Here is a 22,035-nt window from a genome sequence, read left to right as displayed (position 1 = left end):
TTGGTGTTTTGCTCTAAGGCAGGGAAGAGAGCAAGCAAGGGAAATGGAGAGATGAGCACAAAGAAAAATAAAATAAAATGCAGACATATAATCATGACATCTGACATTGTTCATATAGTGAGGATTATTTAAATGATTATGTGAGTACACCTTCAGTTATATTTTGTATTTTCTTAAAAAGCTCCATTTCCTAGGATAACCCACAGAAATGAATTCTACAGTACCTTTTTGTTAGGACTCAATGCTGTGTCTGAGTGCCATTGTCTGAAACATGTGCAATCTTTATAATTCTAGGCAAATGAAAAAATGTATGGTAATGCAGCATGATCAAGACCATGATAGGTATCCCATTTGTAGACTGAATAATCTATTGACAATAATTTAAGAAATTGCAATCAAACTAATGCATTTAATTTATAAAAAATGTGAAAACAAAAAAGTCACCTTTCAGTTTTAATGTAAAAGGGGCAAGTTTCCTTAATAAATGGAGATTTCATTTCACTGGAAAATAAATAGCATCTTATGTTAGCAAAACTAAAGTTTTAACAAAACATCAGTAAATTAAATATTTTCTATTTTTATTTTTTCATGATAGAATGTGACAATGATGGTAGTTCATTCTGCTAAGACGCCAATGGAATGCATATGAAGTTGCAAAGTAATCGCAGCTCTCACAGGTGCAGCCACTTTGCAATTAGGAGTATAAAAGGCTGCCTTGAGAGAAACTCAGACTCAGTAGTATTAAGCTGTGGTCACCCTAGAGTTTGTGTGTGCAAAATTCTGTCATACAGCTCTGCGAAAAGGAGAGTTGCGGGAATAAACAAGGTTATTAGACATTGGAGCAAGCGATTGCTCCATATTTTATATATTCCATATTTTCCAGAGGTCATGTTTTGATCCTTGATTGGTCTCATGCTGTCAAATGATGCAATTTCGCAGGTCAGAGTTCACCTAGCTTGAACTTTGCACTGCAGCAACCTGCGAAACTTGACGCATGACCTTGCGTTTCTGGTCTGACGCATTCGCTTGCGTATGAATGGAAATCTATAGGAGGAAAAGCTCAGTGTGACCGCAGCTTTAGCCTTTTGCTTCAGAACCTCACTTCTGCTACATTGACCTAGAACCATTCAATCCAATGGCCATTTTCATTAGGTATTAGAGTTTATACCTATTGGTTCTACCAAGAGGAATCCCGTTATTTGTTTTCTTACAGTCATTTGACTACAACATGAATTTAAAACCTTACTGTACTCTGTAAAGTTTAAATTTTCAAACTGACAAGCTGTGGCATAATAATCTTCTGCTGGACGATGATCATGATATTTGTCCATCATGTTTGGGTATTCAACATTTAAAAGATGCGCTCACAGACCCGTGTTTATATTGTAGTCTCTTGATGTTGTCGCGCCTCCGCGATGGTCAGCACCCATTTTCCAGCAAAAAAGACACGTCACGGAGTGCAGAAAGCCCATGTCCTGAGGAGACTTCACTTTCTAGTGCTTTAGCTATTCTTTCTTCAGAGATGGAAGAAATTAAACGTTTATCCCCTCTCTGTAACCCATAAAGACAACACAAGAGGATGAAAATTATCAGAAGGAAGGAAATGTGGAGGAGTCCCTTGAATCACCTTGTCTTTCTCATTCTGAATTATGTTTTTTTTCCACATGTACATGTGATCATGAGAAAAGATGTGGTTGCTACTGTGCATCCTTCACCCAAAAATACTATGACTGGGGGTTTTCAGCAGGATCTAGCAGGGGATCAGTTCAGTCATCTGAGAAAGGCCAAATACCTTCTGATGACTCACTGGCCAAGCTCCGAATGCAATTGCTTGTCTGGGGCTTAATGAGGCACATACTCAGTCTGCTCAGACTAATGTATTTTTTCCAAACAGCCCTCAACTACAGAATCCTTTGCTATGCCAGCATGTAAAGATTTTGTGACTGAATTTTTAAATGCACTCACCGGTTCTGGCCTACCTAAACGCCACTCAAAGACTGCTCGTACATTAGCATCTATGGCTAGAGCAGATGTCATAGGGGTTAGCCGTTCCCCAGAAATAGAACAGCCTGTTGCAGCCTTTGTGGTGTCTCCTGATGAAACTTCACAGGGTAATGTGTGATGTCTAAGTGTGCAATGCGTTCCCAAAGACACTGCTGAAAAAGGCATACGAGTCTGTTCCATACATACAGTAACACGCACTGAAAACACTACTAAGACACTGGAACCAGCAAATGCTGACCCCTCTGTTTCAAAGTTCCTTGAAACAGCTCTTTTAGCAATGGGTCACACGACACACGAATTGACTGTACCCTTACAACCACGCTCTTAGCAGCCCGCCACCAGGTTTTAAAACCTTTAGAGACCTTCCCTTAGTTGCTGGCCATTTCTTTGAACCCACAGTTTCTAAATTGGTGGAAAAGACGGTAAAACTGTCAGACCACTCGCTGGCTGACACAGATTTAGCTCAACTCTACTTTCATGCCGGCCTACTGGAGAGACAAAACATCAGACCCCTCGGTTTTGAAGACACTGAGCAGTGGGTACGCTTTTAAATTTCGATGTCGGCCCTCCAAATTTACAAAGATTGTCCCAACGATAATCAGTGTAATATCTGGTTAAAAAAATGGCAGTTTATGACCAATTCTCTATTTGAAAAGTCTGAATACGTCTCTAAAGGTTCTGCCCTTTCACATGCTGCGCACAACCGCCGTTCCCCTTCGGGAATGCTATGTGGAAAAACTTCCACTATGGGGATTTCGTTTAGAAAGCCAATCATCTAAAAGAGTATGTAAACGGGCCAATGAGTTGCCAATGAGTTGACAGCTTCAGCTTGCGCAGCTTGCTCGTTGCAATCAATTTGGTAATATAAGTACAGAAAGTGCAAAGCTAAGCATCCTTTTCGCTTCAGAGACTTCAAAAGCCTTCTTATAGAGTTATGGTTCCTCCAGCTGATTTTCTAGAGAAATCTTCCAGAGAGAGTGAACAAGAGCAATCTCCCGGTCCAGAGTATGTGACATGCCGCGCAGATGGTCGAGCTGGGTTTCTCCTTTGCCTGGCGTTCTTTGGGTCCGGTTCTTCAGAGCGGTTTGAATTGTTGCCAATTTCCTTAAAAAGCAACATGGTCGTGGAGCACGTGTTTTTCAAGGCGTCGTTCCGACTGTGTGTTTCTGGATGCGGTGGTTTCCTGGGCACTTGGGCAGATCTGAGGGTTACAGTGGGAGTAAATCCGCCGCCCTTGGGCCTGTAGACCTCTCACTCCTCCACTCATTTCATCCAAGCTTCAAATGAGAGAAGCCCTACGTCCTCGGCTAGCAGCCCTCTCACTTAATGACACCGTGGCTCCGATATCCACCGCTGCATCAGAGGATGGGCTGTCCTTTGGGAGCAAGCGCAGAGACGGATCTAGAAAAAGATATGATAACTGTGGTTTCCTAGGCTGCTTCGGCCTCAAGTCTGCTGCGTGTGCCCTGGGAAGGACCATGGCCACATTAGTGGTCCAGGAGTGCCACCTTGGGCTAATCCTGGCAAAAGATATGTGCAGTCAACAAAATTTGACTCCCCAATGTCCCAGGCTGGCCTGTTCGGCGACACATCGGTGCAGTCGAATACGATGCGGTGCAGTCGAATACGATGGGCTGAGTCATCTATCAGGGATGTAAGACCGCTCCCCCCACCGAACCATCCACATCCACTGCTTGTCGCCAAGAGCGTTCATCTACAAGAGCTGATCTGCGCCTCCAGCCAAGCGGCAGCATTGAGCACCTCGCAGGCAACCAGCGCTCATCCCCTTGCATTCATCCCCGGGATTGGTCTGCAGCAATAGACCTGAAGGACGCGTACATCTTGTCTCCATTCTTCCACGCCACCGTCAGTTTCTGCGGTTTGTGTTTTAACAGATTCTTAACTACTCATAAACTCCTTATGCACGTCCAACTAGTGAGTTTACACTGAATAACAATAGAAAAGTGTTCTGTCAACATCAACATGAAGAGGAGTTCATAAGTAGTTAAGGATGAGTTAATAGTGATGTGCCCCTCCAAGTAAAGTCATGACATAACTATACATTAATAGCTCATGAGTTCATGTTGGTTACATTTAGCCTAAACTTAAATGTTAATTAATACATTAATTAACAACATGTACTAACAAGTAATTAAGGTAGTCGTTATTTACACATGAACTCATGTGACTCATGTTGTAATTAAAGTTAATTCATGATTAGTGCATACCTTAACTCATCATTAATTCATAATAAAGTAATGTTTAGTTTACATATTAATACATCATTATTCATGTACTGTTATTGTAAAGTGTTACCAAACAAAGAAAGCTTACATACCTGCTTACATACCTGCAGATGCTTTATCATGCTTTTCAATAGCTATATAAAAATTCTCAAGAGCAATTTTTTGAAGATTTTTTGAAGGGGACACAAATAATACAGCCAAATTGTGCTTATAAAGATTTGTCCCCACAGTCAAAAATGGTTTTTGTCATTCATATTATAGCATGGAGACTACGACATTATGATTATTTTCAACGTTTTTTTTTTTCAGGCTCAATGACAAAGCAACTTTTTCTTCAAAACTATTTATTGCATTGTTTGTTGTTGACTCCTGAAGCAGAATAAATGCAGCAAAAGACATTTTCCATACTCATAATAACTAACTTGTTTACATAACACTTGTTAATTTGACAGAACATATTGTAAATTGGTGAGCATGTGAGGTTCATCTGCTTGCATCTCCAGCAGAAACTTAAAAAAATTGTTTACCCCAAAGGAATTGTCATTATCCTTTCAATAAAAGCACAACACCCTTACCTGACACTACATCTGACTGATCCTGCTCTGCCTGTTCCTCAATAATTTCTTTCTCCTTTGCCTGTGATTTGATAATGTGACATTATTATTTTCATAAGCACTCATTCTTAAAGCCAAATTGCCTTAATATGTGAACTTTTTGTATTTAGCGTTTAGGTGCACTGAAAAATGATCTTATGTCCCTTTTCCTTTTCTCTGTCATTTCATCATTGAGGTAAAGTTGGTTTTATATTCCCATATTCAGTCTTTCTCATGAATAATATAATCTCAGAAAAGTATTAATTGAAAATTTTAAATAGTAAAATCATATTAGCAGCCAACAACCATCAAAGTACAGCATTGTTGATTGTTCATCATCAATTAATAGTGCTAATATTATACTGGTTTACCTAAAGGTTCTACAAAGACATTGCAACTGATACAAAATACAGCAGCCAGAGTTTTAATGAAATTGAAGGCACGAGAACATATCACACCAGCAATAATATTCAATTCAATTCAATTCAGCTTTATTTGTATAGCACTTTTACAATGTAGATTGTGTCAAAGCAGCTTCACTTAAATGGTCATAGTAACTGGATCAGGGTAGTTCAGTTTTTAGTGTTTAGTTCAGTTCAGTTTAGGTTTCAGTTTCAGTGTGGTTTGAAATCATTACTGAGAGTTCAAACACTGAAGAGCAAATTCATCAATGCGTAGCTCAACAGATCCTGAACCATGCAAGCCAGTGGCGACAGCAGAAAGGGAAAAAAAAACTTCACCAATAGAAGAGTGAAGAAAAAAAAATGTAAGAGTAACCAGACTCAGTTGGGCATGACCATTTTAATTCCTCCGCTGGCCAAAAGTCTTGTGCAGAGCTGCAGTCTCAGCGGTGGAGGCTGGAAGCTGGCTTCAGCGACGATTCGTCTGTCCCTGGAGCGTCACTGGAATCAGTCTCATGCTCTCCACTCCCCCATGACCAACATAGCAGCAGCTCAGGATACTGCCTGGTCCCGGATTATGGAAACCTTGGGATCATCTCGTCGCTGGTCTTGGATCCAATCAGTGACTCCGCATACTCTGAGGACCTCGGGATGAGTATCCCCTGGTGGAAATGGAGAATAAAGAGAATAAATATAGCCGCAAACGGCAATTGACGGGATTCGAGCATTTGGCAACCTAATTGCCATTTAGGCAATTTAGATATAGGACAACCCAAAATTTAAGGCTGACCCAAAAGAAATACATGATGGAATGTAATAAATGGAAATGTATAAAGCGTAAATGAATGAAGCAGCAACCTGGGACTAAAATAGCTTTTAAATGCAATAACAGAGTTTATACCATGTCAAGATGTGATTCAGAATGATCTTTAATAGAATTTTTGTGATTTTGAACCAACATTATGAGGTCTTATGCTGTCATCTAGTGACTTAAATTAGTAATGCATGTTTAGACCCTTTGCAGAAGCATTAGATAAATATATCAAGCTCATTTATGCACAAAGTTTAATTATTTTTCATAATTAGTGATTTAGACAGTCCAGACAATTGTACAACACTGGTTTTGTTAAATTTGAGCAAAAAGGCAGGGACGAGATCCTAAAAGTAGTTTTTTTGAAAAAATGGTGAATAAGGAATAGTTTGAGTTACAGCAGTGGATTTTGTGCCAGTCATCGGAATGAGCAGGCCTGTGATATAATGTCAGTAAGTGTTTTTGAGACCTTTTCTACTGTTATAGCGGCACCTATTGACCTATCTTCACAAACTTTTGCATGCTTGTTAAGAATCACATCTCAGATGTGCATACCAGTTTTCATGAAGTTTTGAGTTTTCATTATGGGTTTGCAGGCATGTAGGTTCATGCGGACACGCCCCTTTTGTACATGAGCCTGTTACAGCTATTCGAAGTAAAAAAATCTACTTTTTTTTTGATAATTATTGATCTACTTAGTCCAGAGATTGTAAAAACACTGGTTTTGTTGCGATTGAGCGAAAAACCAGGGACTAGTTCGCAAAAGTAGGTTTTTTTATATATAGATGAGTATTTAATGAACAGTGTGAGTGACAGCAGTGGTTTTACTGTCAAACTGTTTGGTATGAGCAGGCCTATCATATGATATGTATTTTATGTTGCTGTGCAAAACTTTGTGTAATCAATCAATTACAACCTCAAAAAACAAAATCGCTCCCTAGTGAACGATTTCTTTCAAAATTCTTACAGACCTCTAGGACCATGAGTCGAACATGCCCACTGAGTTTCGTTTTGATCACTCATCGGTTACCTAGTTTAACGGCTGCTCAATCCTAATTAGCTAATGGCGCCCATGTTTTTTGGGATATGCCAATATCCTTATAGCATGTTATGACAACTTGGTCAAAGACACTGCATGCCAAATGTCAAGCTGACTGGACTTATGGCTGTAAGGTTAGGGTCATTTTATGATTTTTAAACCTTATAGCGCCACCATGTGGCCAAAGTCCGCACATTTTGCACTGTGACCTCAAATTGACTTTACACATGTTTGTACCAAGTTTGGTGATGATATCTTATTCCGTTCAAAAGTTATGGCTATACGTAGCATTTAGCTTCAATTAGAATTGAACATTTTTGCTTACTGTTTCATGCAAAATCAAAACTTCAACTTTTTTTTTGATAATTATTGATATTCAGTGTCCAGAGAACATTTCTGAACAAGTTTAGTTCAGATTGGGCAAAAAACCTTGGACTAGTTCGCAAAAGTAAGTTTCGAACAAATCGCAATGTAGCGGAAAAAACTTTCCAACGTTCCAACGTCACTCCACTTTTGTTCGGGCTGACCGAGGGATTCCAAATATGTACGTTTTTTAAGTCTATGGTAAACGGTCTGCAAATGGCACCCAAAAATTGTCACAATGTTGAGTGTGGGCGCCATTGGTCTATGGTCTGATTTGGCTGATTTTTGTTGAGATTTTTGTTGATGTAGTGTAGCGGAGTACCACCAGCTGAGCTTCAGCTCTCTAGGCCTTACGGTTTGGTCTGTGCAATAGTAACTTCGGCAGAAAAAACATAATAAAAAGAAGAGCAAAAATTAACAAAAACAATAGGGTTTCAGCGCCTTGCGCTCGAACCCCTAATTAACGAAGCTGCTGTTCATAGTCTATAAAAGCAAGATGTAGAAACTTGTGTGGAAACTCACTAAGTGATGCATTGAGTGTATGCTTTACTAAACAGATAGGTCTTTAATCTAGTTGTGAACTGAGAGAGTGTGTCTGAGCCTCGGATGTTATCAGGAAGGGTATTGATCAACAATAAAGGAGAAGGCTCGACCTCCTTTACTGGACTTTGCTATTCTAGGTACTACCAGAAGCCCTGAGTTTTGAGATATTAAAAAGAGCGAGTTGGATTGTAGCGAGACAGAAGGTTGGTTAGATAAACAGGAGCTAGATTATTTAGAGCTTTATAGTTGAGAAGTAATACTTTAAATTCAATAAGAAACTTAACAGGCAGCCAGTGCAAGGAGGAAAAAATTGGGGTGATATGATCATATTTTCTAGACGTGGTAAGAACTCTGGCTGCTGCATTTTGTACTAACTGAAGTTTGTTAATAGAGGATGCTGGGCAGCCAGCAAATAGAGCATTGCAGTAATCCAGCCTAGAAGTCATAAAAGCATGGACTAGCTTTTTATGCATCTGAGATGGATAGCATAATTCATAACGTAGCAATATTTCTCAGATGAAAGAAGGCAGTTTTTGTGACATGGGATATATGATTTTCAAAAGTTAAATTGCTGTCTAATATGACACCCAGATCTTTTATAGTAGAGCTAATGCTAACTCTGTATCCCTCTAATTGTAGATTGAGTTGCGAGATCTGCTGTGTACAGGATTTAGGCCCAATAAGTAATAATTCTGTTTGGTCTATTTAAGAGAAGAAAATTGTTGGTCATTCAATCTTTAACATACACTCAGTTAGCTTAGACAGTTCAGGCATCTCATCAGGTTTAGTTAAAATATATGTGGCATAACCAAGGGGTTCAATAATGTTCAACAGCTAGCACGACTACACCACCCTGGAATATGGCCAGGGACATACATTTTATTTTAGAAAGGCAACACAGGTAAGCTTGCAGTAAATGACAAGAGACGTGGGTAGGAAAAATATGTGCAAACTTTATTTAATTCAAAATTTTGTCAAAAAGTGGGACAATGTATACTCTTAATTCAATAAAACCATCTACTAAAAATACACTATACACACACACACACCTGGATTTAGGAGTGCAGGAGCTGAGACGTAACAGCAGAGAGTAAGGGCACAACAAGGCCTCCACAGCAAAGACAACCAAGACCTGTGATGCACGCACACACACAGTGCACACACACAGCACACGTGCAAGAAAGACCTCCACCAGGAATCCACCCTGCCTTAGATGCTCTGCTCCTGAAAACACAAAATCCAGTTACTACAAATTTTAATAAAACAACAGTCACTTACACTCCAACACACACACAATCACTCGGGCGCACAACAAACGGAGGGTGAAATGCTGGTAAATAAATGAATTGTAACCCCTCTCAATGAGTCCTCGGCTGAGGAAAGCAACCCATAAATACAAAATATAAAAGAAACACAAAAAAAAAAAGTTAAACAGTCTCAAATATACATACAGAGACCGTTACAAATGAGAAAAACATACAATTTCAATAAAACAATGTAATAGAGAAAAGAAAATCTTAAATTAGGGAAAATACAAAATTTCAATGAGACCAACAAAAGAAATAACAAAAACTAGGCAAAATTACCCATACATAACTAGAAAAAAAGAAAACAAAACAATGACAGCATTCAAAATCAGTCAACCACAGCCTTCAAATATACTGTCCAAGCAGTGTTCACTACATTAAAACGGCATCATTCCAAAAAGACTAAAATAGCATCGGGGCAGCAGTTAAGCAGCCTCCTAAAAACACTCAATCAGCAGTGAACCAGTCCCTCAAAGCAGCAGCGTCATTTAGAAACCTCCCACGTAGCTAAAGCAGTGGCGTAGCGGACGGGCTCGCAGGGCACGCACCGCGGGGGGGCCCCGCGTGATTAGGGGGCCCCGCGTCGTCGCGATTTTCAATAATTAAAATCCACCGGCAACCGCAATAATCAAACTTTTGGGAACAACTGTGGTCGGAACCAAAGTTCACAGGTCTGTGTTCTCTGAACACCTCTCAAGCGGTGGACTTCATTCTGATTGCTTGCCGCCAATGTTGCCAACTTAGCGACTTTGTCACTAGATTTAGCGACTTTTCAGACCCCCCTAGCGACAAATCTAGCGACTTTTTTTGTGTTATTGGAGATTTTTTTAGACTGTCATTTGTCCATACTGTACCGTCCCTACTCTTCTCAACGAGCTGCGTGTGATGCTGCCGGCCCCTCCCCCGCCTCACAGCACTGACAGGCGGCCCAGTCAGTCCTCGTAAGAGAGGTTTCCGGGCACTTTGTGTCAAGATGATTGATTGTTATTACCCTCATAAAAATATTCCCCCCTCCCTCCCCCTTCCCTCCCACCCTCGCGTGTCCCAAATCTGGACACTTGGACACCTGGCCATCTGACCCCTAATTCACCCCGCTCTGAACTAGGGATGTTTTTGATATCAAAATACAAATTGATATCGTAGCGGGGGAAAAAGGTGTTGTTATTAGTGACATTGTGACGGTTTTTGTGTGTGTGCATTGGGCAGTTATGTGCTTTAAACATTTAAATGTGTATATGTTTAGAAAGAGGGGGAAAAGGTTGCTTTTATTTCAAGAAAAGGTGTACATTTTCACATGAAAGTTTTTTGACATGTTAAAATCCGACAGTTTGTTTCGTTTTTCTTTCTTTCTTGTTTAGTTCAGTTAAAAAAAAAGTGTTAAAACGTATTATTTAAAAAAACAAAACAATGTTAGAATTAAACTGTTAGTAGAGTAAATAATGTTAGTAAGAGTTTTTGTTAAAGAAGAAACGGAGATGTATCTTACGGAGACTCGGGGAGCGAAATCCGTGTTTATTCCGTGTCTCTCTTTCCCTCCGGAGAGGGAAAAAGCAGACAAAAAGCGGGTGTGAAAACTCCGTGCGTGCGCGCGCATACATAGACCCTTAACTTACACAGCCAGATTTGAGATAGACTTTAAACAGTTTGAAACAAGTAAAAAAGTTATTTTTTAAAAAGTTAAGAAAAATAATTAAATAAAGAAAATAAATAAATTCTTAAACGTAATGAAAACACATTTTAAGTTTTAAAAATGAGTAGAATAGTTTTAAACAAAACGACAGCTTGTAGCCTAAGTACTGCAAGTGAAATGTTTTTTAAAAAAGTAAGTATATGTTAAGAAAAACGAAGTAAGTTAGGAAACAAAAAGATTTAGTTGATCTTACGGAATATCCGGACTTAGATCCTCACTCGTTGCCTGTTAGAGAAGAAATGATGACAAAACTAGTCTAAGACACCGCCCCCCAAACTCCGCCTCTGTACCACCCTCAAAATCAAAATCTTATCCGAGAGCAGTGAAAAGTGCGACCACTCTCTCCTGATGTCAAACACATAATGATTAAAACGTGAGAAACAATGAGACACACGTAACCCCGCCTCCAACTCCGCCTTTAACCACCCCCCCCCCACCCCCCCAGATTCAGCCAGCCAATCACGAAAAGGCAGAAAGGGGGTTGGTTCTAGGTTAAAACCAATGCTTAAAATAAAAATACAAAATGTTTTAAAACAATTTAACTAGTTAATAAAACATTTTAAACAAATAAATGTTTTTCACAAATACTTGTTTACTAAGTTTTACGAAAATAATAGGCCTATGTTTGAAAATGATTTGATAACTATGATCATTTGAATTTATGTGATAAAAACAATATACTATGATATTGTTATAAGAGATTAGATTGTTTTGTATGTTTTTATTTATTATTTAAATAAATGTGTTATTTTCATTTAACATTTTTATTTGTTTTAATAGAATGAATTATTATTTATTTTGTAACAGTTTAAAAAGTGAATCTCCCTATTTACTCTTAGACGGACATACAGGCAAACGCACACACGCACGCACTTTCTGTTATCAGTCTAATACCAGATTCTCTAAACCTAATTTAAACAGGAATGTTGGGTGTTTTACAACAGGGTGTCCTGCATCTCTAACAAAGATCCATGTGGTAGGGTCAGAAAAAATGTTTGGCACAGAAAGAAAAAAAAAACCTCAGTAATAGTAAATTATCTGTGTTTTTTTCCTTTTAAATGTTTATTTTCTGATCTTATACCAAATTCTAAATATAATTCCACCATGAGTAAAACATTTTCTCATTAGGAATACATAAATTATATTGTTTTAAACATCATTTATTTGTTTGTGTGTTTGTTTGTTTTTGCAAAATAAGTTACTAAGTAAATCTAAGTTTTGATCAAGTTTCTAGCTGTGCAAACAAAGTTACAAGCTAACTTTGTCTAATGTAAATACAAACTATGTTACCACTTCACTACTAATGTGTATTATAAAAGCAAATGCATAAATCTAAGTTAGTAAACAGTTAAACACAGATATAATTACATCAATAATTAAACTATTCAATCTCATATAAGTCTAAAACATGAAGACTATGTTTATAAATGTATTCATTAACTTTGGCAAAGTAGTCATATTTTTTTTTCATTTTTTAGTTAGTATTATTTAATAAGACTATCAACTGTTTTTAACTTTGAAAACCCCCACATTCCCCAACATTCACACCCCCCTCACAGCACACACACCAAATGCATGCACACACACACACACACACACGCACACCCACACCCCCGCGCATGAGCACTCTCTGTTATCAGTCTAATACCAGATTCTCCAAACCTAATTTAAAAAACAGGAAGATTGGGTGTTTTACAACAGGGTGTCTGCCACATCTAACAAGATCCATGTGGCAGGGTCAGAAAAAGGTTTGACACAGAAAAAACTCAGTAATAGTAAATTATCTGTGTTTTTTTTTCCTTTTAAATGTTTATTTACTGATCTTATACCAAATTCTAAATATAATTTCTCATTAGGAATACATAAATTATATTGTTTTAAACATCATTTGTTTGTTTGTGTGTTTGTTTTTTTGCTAAATAAGTTACTAAGTAAATCTAAGTTTTGATCAATTTCTAGCTGTGCAAACAAAGTTACAAGCTAACTTTTGTCTAATGTAAATACAAACTATGTTACCACTTCACTACTAATGTGTATTGTAAAAGCAAATGCATAAATCTAAGTTAGTAAACAGTTAAACACAGATATAATTACATCAATAATTAAACTATTCAATCTCATATAAGTCTAAAACATGAAGACTATGTTCATAAATGTATTCATTAACTTTGGCAAAGTAGTCATATCCTTATTTCATTTTTTAGTTAGTATTATTTAAAAAACTCTCAACTTTTTTAAATTTGAAAAACCCCACATTCCCCAACATTCACACCCCCCCCCCCCCTCACAGCCCACACCAAATGCACACACACACACACACACACACACACACACACACACACACACACACACACACACACACACACACACACACACATTTTACTCCAGATACAAGCTGAGGTATTTACAATAGGTGTCTGGCAAATTACACCCCCATCCCCAGATGAGGTGTTTTTTTTTCCACACAGACAACTTTTTGACTTTATTTAAACTTTGTATTAAATAAAATTGATGATATTGTTAGAATATACAACAAAAAGAATTAATAAACTGTTTTAAAAACACATGTTCACGTATGTGTAAACACAACACACACACACACACACACACACACACACACACACATTTTAAAATAATAAAAAATAAATAATCTATAACAATTAAACAAATTCTATTACGTTTTGAATGTTTTAAATGACCGTGTAAAATTAAATCTAAACTACATTCATAAATGTAATATATATATATATATATATATATATATATATATATATATATATATATATATATATATATATATAATGTATATGTAAGTTTTACATCATGTACTGCACTTTATTAACTGAATTTGCATAAACATCAACCCCATGCCGTTTTTACAATGGGGGAAGACAACCTCCAAATCATCATCCTTAAATTGAGCAGAAAATGTTTTAGTTTTTCATACTGCTTTTGTCTTCGACTTTAAAACGCATTGAATCCTTTTTTTCAACTCTGTTGAATTTACTCAACGATGGCTGCCAACTTTGAAAGTAGGTCCACTTTTCTATTTCTATTTTATGTTAATTACATTTAGCTTTTTAATTTCATTAAATTACGATTATTCTTTTAATTCATTATTTTTTTTTCTTTCTAGCTCCAATTGAATTTGATTCCAATCTCGATTTTGGTATCGAATTGGATATGATCCTGGAAACAATTTGTAAGTGGATTCTTTATTTTATTTTATTTTATATATATTTTATTGTCTGTTTTTTTTTAGTTTTTATGTATAAATTATTATTACATGAATGTTAAATATATTTTGTTTTTTCCATTTTATCTTATGGTATTACTAGTTGATGAAGGCCAACTGTTTAGCTGTGATGAGCCAGCAACTACGTCACAGGCTGTAATAGATACAGATTTGGTAGAGGTTGTGGTGGTCAGCGAATCAGCCGCTGAGACGTCAGAGACTTCGTCGCGATCTGTTGCCACACAGACAGAGGACGCGTCTTTTGAATTGAACACGGACGAGACAACATCTCCGAGGTCTGGACACGCTGACGGGTCAACCACTGGATATGGTCTTGGCCAGAATAAGAAAATACTTTCAAAACCTGACAACGATTCTGACGAAGAGAAAGGTATGTATTAAATATTCATTATGATTTATCATTTTTATGATTGTATCATACGATAGGTAATTTATATATTTTTTTTTCTTTTAGAACAAAATTACGAATCCAAAGGAGCAGATCTCTGGCATGAGAATGAAGAGAATGTGATAGAAGGAGCATATGATGAAGAGTCTTGTGATATTGAAAAACACGTACCAGGAGAAATTTTAGATTTATTTAGACCGAGAGATTTAGCACATTTGAACTATGAAATTATGTGCCGGGCAAACCGTAACTTCGAACGAGTTTTACGATTGAATTCAGCGGCGCTGACCTTCGAACAAACCACTGATGCTGTGAGAACTGGTCAGGATCTGGTTATAAACATTTTACAGAGTGTTGTCAACTTCCAACATCAGAATGCAGAAGTTCTAGCACAGAGCGCCTTATTTTGGAGGAGCTGTCACGAGGAAAACCAACAACGGTTTCAAGATTTGTTTCAGTACATTTTCGGTGTACCAGAAAAGGTAGAGGAACACAGAAACGATATCGGCTACTTGTTAACGCGGTCACCCTTGTAGGTGAGAGATTAAATGTTATCCAACGTATGACAAGTGACATGTACAAGATACTTACAAAATAACAATAATTATACCATTTGTATGCATGTATGCTTTTTTCTATTTTCTGTTATTCGATTTTTTTATTGTTTGATTATTGTGTGATTATTTGATGTTATAGTTTTTCTTTTGAACTTATTCCCAATTAGTCTATTTTTATTATCGTATTATTACGTTTATTGATTGTATTCATCTGTTGTATATTTCTGGGTGAAAACACATTTGTTTTGTTTGTTACTTAAACCTTGGAATCTTTTTTTCAAATAAATTTCAAAATGGGTACTAAAAGATGTCAAACTGATTTAAATGATAATGATGATGATGGTACACAGAGAGCAGCTAGACTCCGATATGATAATGAAAGCAATATTGAACATTTACAAAGGTTAATAAATAATCAGTTAGAAATGTTACAACCTCAAGATCTTAACATCACTGATCAAATTCAGAATTTCATAAATGACCAATTAGAATGGTTAGAAATCCCTAACAATCCTGTACAAGTTGGACAAGGTCCCAACGATCGGTTTAATTATGATCCATCGCTACCTCAGATGGGGTTAAACCAAATTGAAATCGATAGATTAATTACAGAGGGTGGTAGTGTTGGTGGTTTTAGAGTTACCCCAAGACTAAATTTCAATGCTCTAGAAATTCACAGAACACTTAATTTTCGTGATATTATCACAGACAATCTAGCAGCAGACAATATTCTTTTTACAGATATTTTAAATGAGATTGTAACGTTTTCTAGATTATTGGCTGGGCAGAATGGAATTATTAATATATCTCTGAGGGGGCATGATTTACCTTCTGATATTAACTATGTACTAAGTCCAGAAAATGACTACAGTGTTGAATCATTTGCTGATGAAATAGAAAAAACTCTCCAAAGTAATATAGACATACCGGTAGACGCACCGTTAGAGTTGTCCGTCTCAATTGTCAGAAACAGATACGGTGGTGTACGTAGAAAATTAACTGATCTGGTACATAATGATGTTATCAGAAAAAATAAAATGAATCTATTTTGTCCCATAAACATCTCAAACAACATTTGCTTTAGCATGTGTCTAGCTTATTTCTTAAACCCACAAGCTCCCGAAAACGAGCTGATAACACAAGCGACAGACATTCACACCTCTGCGGGGTTTGGCATACAAGACCAAATAGCGTTCAGTGATATTATTAAATTTGAAGACCATCTCAATGTTAAAATCGTTGTTTTTCATCGCTCTGTTAGCGGTAAACTAGAGGTTTTTCAAAAACAGTGACAATTTGCACCCTAGAACAGTACATCTGTATCTATTCGATAATCACTACTATATGATAAAGAAATTGAATAGTTTCATAGGAACATCCTATGTATGTGATTTTTGTTTTCATGGTTATAAAGACAAAAGAGAACACAAATGTAAATTCATGTGTAACATATGCAATAACCCCGAATGTGTTAGTTTCAGTAAATCGAAAAAAACATTCAGGTGCTTGGACTGCTCTAGATTGTGTAAATCGGATTTTTGCTATGAGATGCATAAACAAAAGACAGCCGATGGTCGACGATCACAGTGTGAACTGATAAAATTTTGTGACAAATGCCACAGAGTTTACAGAGCCAAATTATCTGGGGTTAAATTAATCCAGCACAAATGCGAGCCAACACGTTGTATTCATTGTAATGAATTTATAATGAACGATGACGAACATAATTGCTATATTCAACCTATCGAACTGGATGAAATAAGTGAGAAATATGTATTTTATGATTTTGAAACCATGTATGAAAATGGACGACACATCGCAAACTTTGTTTGTGCAATCACGTACGACGGTGAAGAATTTACAGCCGAAGGCTTGGACTGCGTTGAGCGTCTAGTGAAGTATTTTAGACGTCCGAAATACACAAACTACACATTTATAGCACACAATGCTTCAGGCTTTGACTCTTATATTTTATTGGAATATTTCTCCAGCGTCGGTCTTGCGCCCGAAATTATAATGAGAGGGGGTAGACTAATTTTTATTTATGATAAAGCATTCAAAATCAGATTCATAGACAGCTATAACTTTCTAGCTATGAAACTATCAAAAACAACTGCTGCTTTCAATCTTACTACAACTGAAAAAGGGTTTTTCCCACACAAATTCAATAGATTAGAAAATGTGAATTATGTTGGCCCCTATCCACCAAAATGTTATTATGATTATGACATGATGAGTGCGGACGATCAAGCTAAATTTGACTCGTGGTACAATGAAGTGTGTGGTCAAATATTTGATTTCAAAAAAGAGATCGCGCTGCAGAAACGATGTGGTTTTACTGCGAGAAGCGTGTATGAAATTCAGAGAAACATTGTTAGAATGTACCGGAATTGACCCGTTTTCAACTAATACACTCCCTAGCTGCGCTATGAAAATCTATAAAACAAATTTTTTGACAAGAGACACAATAGCTTTAACACACGACAAAGCTTACATTAACCAGTTCAAGTCTTTTTCAAATGAATCAATTGAATGGTTGGAATACATTAGTAAAACCAGAGGTGTTGATGTTCAGCATGCGTTAAACACAGGCGAAATTCAATTCGGACCATACTTTTTGGATGGATTTTACGAGAAAGATGGTGTTAAAATTGCGTTAGAATATCTAGGTTGTTACTTTCACGGCCATTGTTGTAAATTTAACCCACACGACCGACACCCTTTTATTAAAAAAGCTACATTCGCAACACTCCGAGAGCAGACTGATCATAAACTGGAAACATTAGAAAAAATTCATGGCTTGAATGTTGAATACATCTGGGGGTGTGAATGGGCAGACGCTAAGAACAATGACCCTGCTGTGATAACCTTTATGCAAACCTACAACGCAACCAAGCGGCTTAACCCGAGAGATGCACTTTTTGTGGTAGGACTAACGCGTTAAAGTTACATCATAAAACTGAAGATGATGAGACGATCAAATACGTCGATTTCGTCTCTCTATATCCGAGCATGCAAACAAAGAGACAATTTCCGATTGGACATCCAACAATAATTTTAAAAGACTTTGAACCGATTGAAAATTATTTCGGGATTGTCAAGGCATCAGTTTTACCACCACGGGGTTTATTTCATCCAGTTTTACCTATGAGGTGTAATAAGAAATTAATGTTTCCTCTGTGTCGAACTTGTGCTGAAAAACAACTTGAAGAAAGTTGTTCACACACTGACGAGGAACGTGCTTTACATGGAACGTGGGTTACTGCGGAGCTACACCAAGCCATTCAGAAAGGCTATAGAGTGATTAAAATTGATGAAGTGTGGCATTTTCCAGAAAAATCAGACACGTTATTCAGTGATTATGTGAATACATTCCTAAAAATCAAACAAGAAGCATCTGGCTTCCCCCCAAATGTAGTGACGGAGGAAGAAAAAAAAATTTTGTCGAAAATTTTTTTGAAAAAGAGAGAGTCGAGCTTGAACTTGAAAAAATATGTCTAAATCATGCACGTAGATCAGTATCGAAGGTCTTTTTGAACAGCTTGTGGGGGAGGTTCGCCATTAAAAATAATTTTACATATTCAGAATTAATAAGAGATCCTGAACAATTTGCCAGATTCATATTTGGAAACGGTCGCATAGTGAAACATTTCTCATTTGTTTCAGATTCAGTCGCATTGATCCAGTGGTGCTATCCAGATGATGTGCCTTGTCAAACAAAAGATGTTAATGTATTCATAGGTTGTTTTGTTACAGCCTACGGGCGTTTGGAGTTATATAAACAACTTGATAAATTAGGTGAACGTGTACTATACACTGATACAGATAGTATTATATATGTATCAAAACCCAATGAATGGCAACCTGAAACAGGTGTCTTCCTGGGTGATCTATCTGATGAAGTGGGTCCAGATGATTCAATTTGTGAGTTTTCTGCATCCGGTCCTAAAACGTATGGATACAGAACTGTTAAGGGAAAAGTGTGTCTTAAGGCTAAAGGAATCACCCTGAATGCTGAAAACGTTAAGCAGATTACGTTAAAAAATCTGATGTGTCTGGTAGAAAAATATACAACAGCGGGTGAAGTGTCACAGCTAGTAGCAATCACAAACACGATTGTTAGGGATAAAAAAAGTTTACTTTGCACAACAGGTCATTAAAGAAAAGATTCCAAGTGGTTTACAACAAACGTGTTCTCTTACCCAATTACACCACATTACCATATGGGTACTAATGTTATGTACAATGCTTATGATGATGAAGATTTTTTTGATGTACGTTTGGAACACCCCTTTTCCTGTATTATTTCGGGGCCCAGTAACAGTGGTAAAACATTTTTTGTAAAAACGTTATTGGTTAACTCTGACAAAATGCTCAATGTGAAATTTGATAATGTGGTTTTTGTGTATTCATGTTGGCAGAATATTTACAGTGAACTGATGTCATTGTATAATATAAAGTTTATTGAAGGTATTCCTGAGTCCTTGATTGATTTACTGCCTGCAAATAAAATTTCTTTACTGTTTTTTGATGATGTAATGGCTGAGTCATCTAATAATGAACAGGTTCAGAAAGCATTCACTCAACTTGTTCATCATAATTCTGTATCTGTCATATTAATTCTTCAGAATATTTTCTGTCAAGGCAAAGCCATCAGGACTATCAGCCTTAATGCCAACTATATAATTTTATTTAAAAACCCACGAGATAAAAATCAGATTGCAATTTTAGGTCGTCAAATGTACCCGCAGAGCGGGAAATTTTTCATGGAATGTTATGAGGATGCTACAAAAATACCATACGGTTATTTGCTAATAGACTTTAAAGCGAGAACACCAGAAAAGTTTCGCCTCAGAACATCTCTGCTTTCAGAGTATCCGGTTGTGTATGTGCAGAAAAAGAAAGCTCTGAAACACGGTATCAGATAAGAAAATGAGTGTGAGACTTTGCAGAAATTTACCCCTTTTAAAACTATTATATAAAGCAACACCAAAGCAGCGACGTGCTATTTTACAATCATCCTCCGATGAGCTCATATTAACGCTTTGCGAAGTTGCTTTAAACGTACTACACGGGACTATACCTTTAACAGCTAACCAACATCAGAAACTCAAAAAGAGAAAAAAGGAGATTAAAATTACTGCCGATATCAACGTCAAGAAGAAAAGACGAATTTTAAACCAGCGAGGGGGTTTTCTACTACCTCTGTTAAGCGTGGCAATTCCATTTATTACAAGTTTGATAACATCAAGACAGTCCTGAGAAAATGGAATATGCAGAAAAGATGTTCCTAATTCCGCAAAACCAACTTGATAAAATACGAAGCGGGGAAACGCGTGAAAGTATTCAGCAGGTTGTTGAGAATGATTTAGTGGTAAGAAAAGGTGATATGGATAACACAGGTATAACTCTAACTTTACCGCATCAAGAAAATCCACCTGTTGATGGACAAACACCTGCTCATGCACCTGTTCAGACACACGATGACGGTCAAGATGAAATCATGAATGAGGTGTTAAACAACGTACCGCAGAAGAGTTTTAAAAATATAAAATATATTTTGAATAAAATGTCTAATGCTAGACATTTAACTTCTTGGAACGAATCTGGAGAATTTATTCTTAAAGGACGTGTTATTTCAGGATCACACATGTTAGATCTGATTAGATGTATAACGGCTCCTAAAATCATTCGCCAAGACCGCAGACCTATTGGTTGGAATGAATTTCTCGAAGGTTTTGCTGCATTAAATATACCTTACTCGACTATTACCAACCCACATGTTAGAGGAATAATAGAATCTTATAAAAGAAACCCTATCACAGACACTGATGTTGCAACACCACCATCAACCTTACCGAAAAGATTTAAAAGATATATGCGAACCCACAGGGGTACATCACACTCATATGCGGCAAATGAAAATGTATTTCCTTCTCCATCTCCTGACAAAACTGCATGGTTATCTTTTTAACTGATGTTTGTGAACTAATGATTTTGTTGATTTTTTTTTCCACGGTAATAAAAAGAATAGAAACTGTATTTTGTGTTTGGTGTTTTCTTTATTCATACGAAATGACAAATACAATATGAGATAACATAAAGTGACATTCTTTTTTTTTTTTTTCATCACACATGCATACATATATTTAAGAAAAAGACAAAAACATTTTTCCAGTTTGAACACATTGAATACATTTAAATGTTTTATTGTTACAGGTCCTGGGTTTCAGTTTCTTCACAAAATGATCAACCATCTTATCATTTTTCATTAGATCATCATGATACAATTTAATAAAATTTTCATAATTATAACCCTTTGACATATGATACAGAAAAAACACACAATGTTGTCCACAGGTGTCTGATGTAAAATCTTGCACCTGTTTGTTAGAGTATGTTATACGTATAGAATTTGTTTTTAGAAAGTTCCGGATTGATGTCGGGAAGCGTATGTTATCTGGACTGTTTCCAAAACTATCAAAAAAGCAACTTTCACCCTCCCGACTTACGTAGATAGCCAACCAATGTTCCCCGGGCATATTCGAAGGATCTGTATTTATTATAACCGTGGCTGGAAGATCTTTTAAAATACGTTTGGGGAGATGATCACATGGTAGCGTCCCTAAAAAATGAGTACCGCAAGATATTTTGTCCATAATGTTAGTCAGTTGAACCGTATTCATTTTTTTTTTTTACGCAGCAGGGGTGTCGATCAGATAGGTTAGTAGTAATCTACCAACACCTGTCTCCTGTTTGAAATTTCAATAACACTGTCAAATATGGCATACACGATCAAATTTATCGTGCTTGTAAGCGGTTGTCTGAAGCGTGCTT

At 36.8% G+C, this 22,035-nt stretch overlaps 1 long non-coding RNA gene across 1 annotated transcript in view; it reads right to left on the bottom strand.

Annotated features, from left to right (window-relative positions):
* LOC147843488 (uncharacterized) overlaps window positions 1-22,035 on the bottom strand; it is a 143,088-nt gene that overhangs the window by 97,703 nt on the left and 23,350 nt on the right. The gene's annotated exons all lie outside the window — the stretch shown is intronic.

This window comes from Danio rerio, chromosome 6, assembly GCF_052040795.2.
Source record: "Danio rerio strain M-AB ecotype USA chromosome 6, GRCz13ab, whole genome shotgun sequence".
In the NCBI taxonomy this organism is placed as follows: domain Eukaryota; kingdom Metazoa; phylum Chordata; class Actinopteri; order Cypriniformes; family Danionidae; genus Danio; species Danio rerio.
Note: the sequence above shows the minus strand (reverse complement) of the source record. Positions and strands in the feature narration are given on the sequence as shown.